Source organism: Thalassophryne amazonica, chromosome 3, assembly GCF_902500255.1.
Source record: "Thalassophryne amazonica chromosome 3, fThaAma1.1, whole genome shotgun sequence".
In the NCBI taxonomy this organism is placed as follows: domain Eukaryota; kingdom Metazoa; phylum Chordata; class Actinopteri; order Batrachoidiformes; family Batrachoididae; genus Thalassophryne; species Thalassophryne amazonica.
Window position 1 is genome coordinate 98,133,108 of NC_047105.1, and position 6,403 is coordinate 98,139,510.

The following is a 6,403-nucleotide window of genomic DNA, read 5'->3' on the forward strand; positions in this document are numbered from 1 at the left end:
GAGTTGGTGTCAAGCTACAGACACCAAGGCCACCCAAAGAAAAGATTCAAGGACAATCTGAAACCGTACCTGAAATGGGCTAATCTTGACTTCAAACAGCTGGAGGGCTAGTATGCCCTGACCAAAAAGGCAACAACAACTTTTGAAGATAATCAACGTCACCACTGTTTTGGCGTTTGAAATTTATTGAACAAACATTAGGGAAAAATGGTGGTGAAACTACGATACCAAAATGGCACAATGAGGAAACAAGGAGCTTCTAAATTATTGGAAAGTCATAATACAAACACTAAATACATGTGACAGTGGCCTTAATGACCAACAGGTCCCTGCGATTACTAACAAGGATAAGCTAGAGCACTACACTGTAAAAACCAACACAAGTTACAGTGTTCTATGCATTTTGACCCATCTACTGGATGGCAGTGGGAATGGCGCCCGGTTATATCACATGGTTGTCGACCTGAATCACAACTTAACAAACAGACTTTTTTCTTACAATTGAAAAAAAATAATATATTTTACAAAAGCACATTTGTAAACACCAACACACATGTTACAGTAACTTCTGTTGGTTTTCCATAGAATGAATGAATCAACCAATCAGTGTGAGTGGAGACTCAGTTTAACCATAATCCATTTGGGCATCTGTGTCTGTTAATGAACAAAACTTCAGAAATTAGTGCATTATTTTAAAATTAAAAGATATGTGTTATATTTTCACTTTGTACAAATGACAGAGTTGACATTAATGTAGTTATTCTATCCGGATTAATTTGATTTAGAAATCAAAACCATCAGTCAAACCTGCTTTCCTTTTCAAGACGTCTGCCTCACGACTGGACCACTGTATGCTGTGAAGGATAATGACTCTTTCCTACAGCAGTGGGCATGCCGCACAAAGACAGAAGCGACTGCTCATTGGTTGTGTTTGGGTTTGTGATCGTCTTTGATTCTATGAGAAGCGTTGGTGGTGTTTAAACTCAAGCTTGGCTTGTCAGTAGCTGATAGTGTACCGGAGACAATACTAAAAGTTAGCAGTTAGCAGTTAGCTGTAGCTTCCGAAAAATGTTTTAGTGGTTTATTGGTTTAGCGTTATAAAAGATAACTTTTCAGTTAACTGATTAGCAGTTATCAAAGCTCATTTTTGGTTAGCTGTGCCCACCACTGCATCCTTCACAATGGTCTCAAATATAAAACAAATTCAGCCTTTTTTGACAGTTATAAATTTTGGAAAATTCATTCAGTGTTAAAGGATAGGGATTTGTCCAGTTTTCCAAGATTTTTCCTCCTGGCTTTAACCTTTGACTTATGGCCTTGAAAATTGAATCACTTCTTGCCTTTCAGGATTTGAATCCTCTGTTAAAAAAAAAAAAAATTGAACAATGTATGAAAAATTGTGGGTTACAGGCTGTTCAAAAACAGACAAATGGGTTAAAACATAACCTCGGAATTTATACACACACCCACCCCATGTGCCTGAGGCACGCACCTGCCCCTCATGCATGTGGTTGGTGCGTATTTATTCTCGCACCCACCCCTCCCAAAAACAGTCAAATCAAAATGGACTTTTATACCGTAATCGAAATTTTTCGGGGTACACAAATTGATTGCATGTAAAGCCAAATCATGACTTGTGCCTGCAGGAGTTAATGGAGCTCACCTGTATTATGTTATCTCGGGGCACTGAGGTGGTTTACATTTCATGTACGCTAAACAAGTACTCCACAGAGGATTTCTTTCATATTTGAAAGTGTTATGCATGTCATTTAATGCATATTTTAAATCAAATATGCACCAATCACTCTCATATTTGTTAGTGAGGTGCAGACTGGCACTCACTATCACCTGGCAAAATTTGGTCCAGATCTGATCTGGATTGTGGATTTTGTGGACATTTGAATGTAATATTGAAAAGCCCATTTGATGTACATTTTGCATTATATCTCAATCAAAAGTGTCTCATTCACTCTTATTATTATTTTTTTTTTTTGTTATACATTTACCTGCAAAATTGGATGGAGGTTCCTATTTTATGCCTGTTTGCCTATCTTCAACTTATCAGTTGGAAACCAAGCACCAAAAAGGAATGACAAATTGTGCACAGCAGAGACAACCAATGTTCCGTGAAAATTAACTGAAAAAGAATTCAGAAACTGAAAAAGTAAAAAACAAACAAACAAACAAACAAACAAAAAAAAAGAATAAGAACTGACACCACCACCACAAAAAAAAAAAAAAAAAAAAAAAAAAACTTTGATTTGGTGCATGAACTACATGCATACTCATGACATTTGATCACATCTAATTTGGTTTATGAATAGCCACTTCTCACAGGACTTTCACATTGAAAAATTTTCCATGGTAAAATTTTGTGGAATTAAAAATTAGTGTTGGCAGAGGTCTGCATTCTATGAGCAGTACTCTAGTTCATTTTTGTTTTCATTTCAGTTTCTGAGTTTTCAGCTTCGTGATGCTCCAATGTGCCTCCCGTTGTGCAGAGTTGTTGATCTATGGCACAGTCCCTTTCTGTTGCCTCATGATAGCAAGCCATGGGCACTCCACCTGACCACACCTTATTTTTTAACATGGGTGTGCAGAAGAGCATAATTATACTTGCTATTTACTTGACATGGTTGCTGTGTCATGGTACCCTAGCAATGTGCTGGGTGGAAGATAGGACTGTATGAGTCTGTCGCACTTGTAGACTGTTCTGAACTTTGACACCACCATAATTCATTTTGCGTCACTGCTAAAAATTCTTATCTTGCTTAACTTTAAATGTTTATTATACTGTGTCAAATAATTGCAAGGAAATGCAGTCTTCTGGAGAGACTTTTGTCCTTATTGCAATATGCACAGAGGAACTGGAAACTGAGAAAGTACACCATAGACATTGAGCTCAGCGCACTTAAAACGAGCCAGTATAAACAGCATTATACAGTAGTGTTCAGAATAATAGTAGTGCTATGTGACTAAAAAGATTAATCCAGGTTTTGAGTATATTTCTTATTGTTACATGGGAAACAAGGCATCAGTAGATTCAGTAGATTCTCACAAATCCAACAAGACCAAGCATTCATGATATGCACACTCTTAAGGCTATGAAATTGGGCTAGTAAAAAAAAAAGTAGAAAAGGGGGTGTTCACAATAATAGTAGCATCTGCTGTTCACGCTACAAACTCAAAACTATTATGTTCAAACTGCTTTTTTAGCAATCCTGTGAATCACTAAACTAGTATTTAGTTGTATAACCACAGTTTTTCATAATTTCTTCACATCTGCGAGGCATTAATTTTGTTGGTGTGGAACCAAGATTTTGCTCGTTTACTAGTGTACTTGGGGTCATTGTCTTGTTGAAACACCCATTTCAAGGGCATGTCCTCTTTAGCATAAGGCAACATGACCTCTTCAAGTATTCTGACATATCCAAACTGATCCATGATACCTGGTATGCGATATATAGGCCCAACACCATAGTAGGAGAAACATGCCCATATCATGATTTAATTTAATTTAATTAGCTTATAATCACAGCAAAAGCCATCTCAAGGCGCCTTACATAAAACAAGTCAACATAAAATTGAATAAATAATTAAAAATGAATTTTAAAAAAATTCAAATACATAAATAAAAACAGAAGTAAAAGAATAAAACAAATAAAAATAAAAACTATCCATAAGAAAGAGAAAATAGGTTTTGAGTCTTGACTTAAAAATGTCTACGGACTCAGACTGCCTCACGGTTGCGGGAAGACTGTTCCACAGGGTGGGTGCAGGATACGAAAAGGCTCTTTGACCTGCAGACGTCTTCTTCACCCTGGGAACACAGAGACGTCCCGCATCCTGCGACCGCAAAGCCCGGGCCGGTACGTATAGTTCTTGCACCATCATGCTTCACTGTCTTCACTGTGAACTGTGGCTTGAATTCAGAGTTTGGGGGTTGTCTCACAAACTGTCTGCGGCGCTTGGACCCAAAAAGAACAATTTTACTCTCATCAGTCCACAAAATATTCCTCCATTTCTCTTTAGGCCAGTTGATGTGTTCTATGTCTGTTTTTTTTTTTTTGTTTTGTTTTTTTGTGTCCATTTTAAAGCATTGGAGATCATTGTAGATGAACAGCCTATATTTTTTTGCACCTGCGTATAAGTTTTCCCCTCTCCAATCAACTTTTTAATCAAACTGTGCTGTTCTTCTGAACAATGTCTTGAGTGTCCCATTTTCCTCAGGCTTTCAAAGAGAAAAGCATGTTCAACAGGTGCTGGCTTCATCCTTAAATAGGGCACACCTGATTCACACCTGTTTGTTCCACAAAATTGACAAACTCACTGACTGAATGCCACACTACTATTATTGTGAACAGCCCCTTTTCTACATTTTTTTTTACTAATAGCCCAATTAAGATTCGTGTTTCATCATTTCTGTTTTATTTGCCAAGACACAGAGATCTGAAAGAATTTTGTGCAGCTGGAGGAGGTGGACCCCAGCAGTTATTCTCTACATCTGTACAATGACCTACGCATAAAATTACTTAATAATCAAATCCTGGTGAAGTACAGCTAATTTTGCAACAGTCGTGGTAAACGCTGAATTAAGGCGCAATGAACTTCATTTGAGTCCACATCTGTGGGATACAGTACACAGCTTTTCCCTTATTTTACAAACTCCACTGACTCACAGTCTAAGTGGCTACGTGGGAACTGAGCTGTTGAATGAAACAGTTGAATATAATTACATCAACTGGTGAGGTCAAAGCTGCTAACTTGATTTTTTTTTTTTTGTAACTGATAAGGCAGCTACTTACGTGCACTGCAGCATTATGGGTAGTTGTAAGCCAGCTCACTATTATTTCCCCCTAACATTTCCCAGCAAATTACACATGAACGCTTTCCATTGCAGTAAAAGAGCAGCTTTTATCAAGATAATAGAGGCAAACAGGTGTCTTGAAACCACTTACAGTTGTGCTCAAAGGTTTACATACTCTGGCAGAATTTTGGGGAGGGGAGGCGTTGGCCATTTTTCAGAGAATATGAACGACAACACAAAAACATTTTTTTTCACTCATAGTTAGTGGTTGGGTGAAGCCATTTATTGTCAAACAGCTGTGTTTCCTCTTTTTAAATCAAAATGACAAGAGAACTACCCAAATGACGCTGATTAAAAAGTTGACATACCCCTTGTCTTAATACTGCGTATTGCCCCCTTTAACATAAATGACAGCTTGAAGTCTTTTGTGGTAGTTGTGGACAAGGCTCTCTGATGGTGCTCTATTGTGCTCTAGTTAACTAACTAGAGCACAATAGGTGTTAATTAAAGCAATCGTTTAGTTACTAGCCAATAGCAGTCTGCCTCGGTAGGAGGTGTCTGGTTAGGTTTAAAACTCCAGCTTTTGTGGCTTCTGTTCTGTTGAAGTCAGACTACCAGAGCAAGAATTTTAGCTGAGGAAGCTTCTGCGATTTGAAGCGAAACGTCCTCACATCAAGCAACCCAGTCCAGTCGAAGATTCAAGCTTCTCTACAATTGTGAGAACACTTTTCAACATGAACCAACTTTAAATGTTAAAGTGTAACTTTAACAAAAAAAAAAAAAAAAAACCTGCACAATATGATCCCAATGTTTCAGAACAGTCGTCCTGACTGTGATTCAGATTATGTGCTTGAGTTTGTTGATGGAAGCATGTATCATGATTCGTGCCAAAATTGTTCTTCCTTATAATTGTTTAAATAGTTTTCACATGATCATTTCCAGGCTGTTAAACAGGTTTGTGTTCTCACATTACAAATGGAATCACTTTGGGGAAAATCTTCATATGCTCAAAATCAAAATATGGATATACCAGTCAGCCATGTTTGCATTCTATGCTAGAATTATTTACTGAGGTTACTGTACAGAGTCACTGTTATTCAAAACTAGGTAATCATACTTGTGGGCATGACAGCAAGGGCTACAGCAATCTGACATTTGACCCCAATGAACTTGATCAGCAAATATGCTGTGACAAAAGCAACAAATTTTGCAATGACATTGTTTGATACACACTACCAGCCAAAAGTGCATCCAAACTTTTGACTGGTAGTGCAATAATAATAATAATAATAATAATAATAATAATAAATATATCATGGCAAGCTCATTTTTTTCATTTCTTCCTTTTCTTTTTTGCAGTGGCAGCTCTACATTGAATTACTCCCCAGGTGAATGTTTGCCCCCCCTCCAAAAAATTATTTTTTTAGGTGGGGGGAGGGTGAGCACCTAAAAAAAAAAAAAAAAACTGACAAAATTTTGCACAACCATTTTTTATTATTATATTATATATTATATTTTAGAAGTGCCCCTGAAACTGCAATTCAGATTGACATCAAAAGGCCACAGGCTACAATATTACTCCAAAATAAAACATCC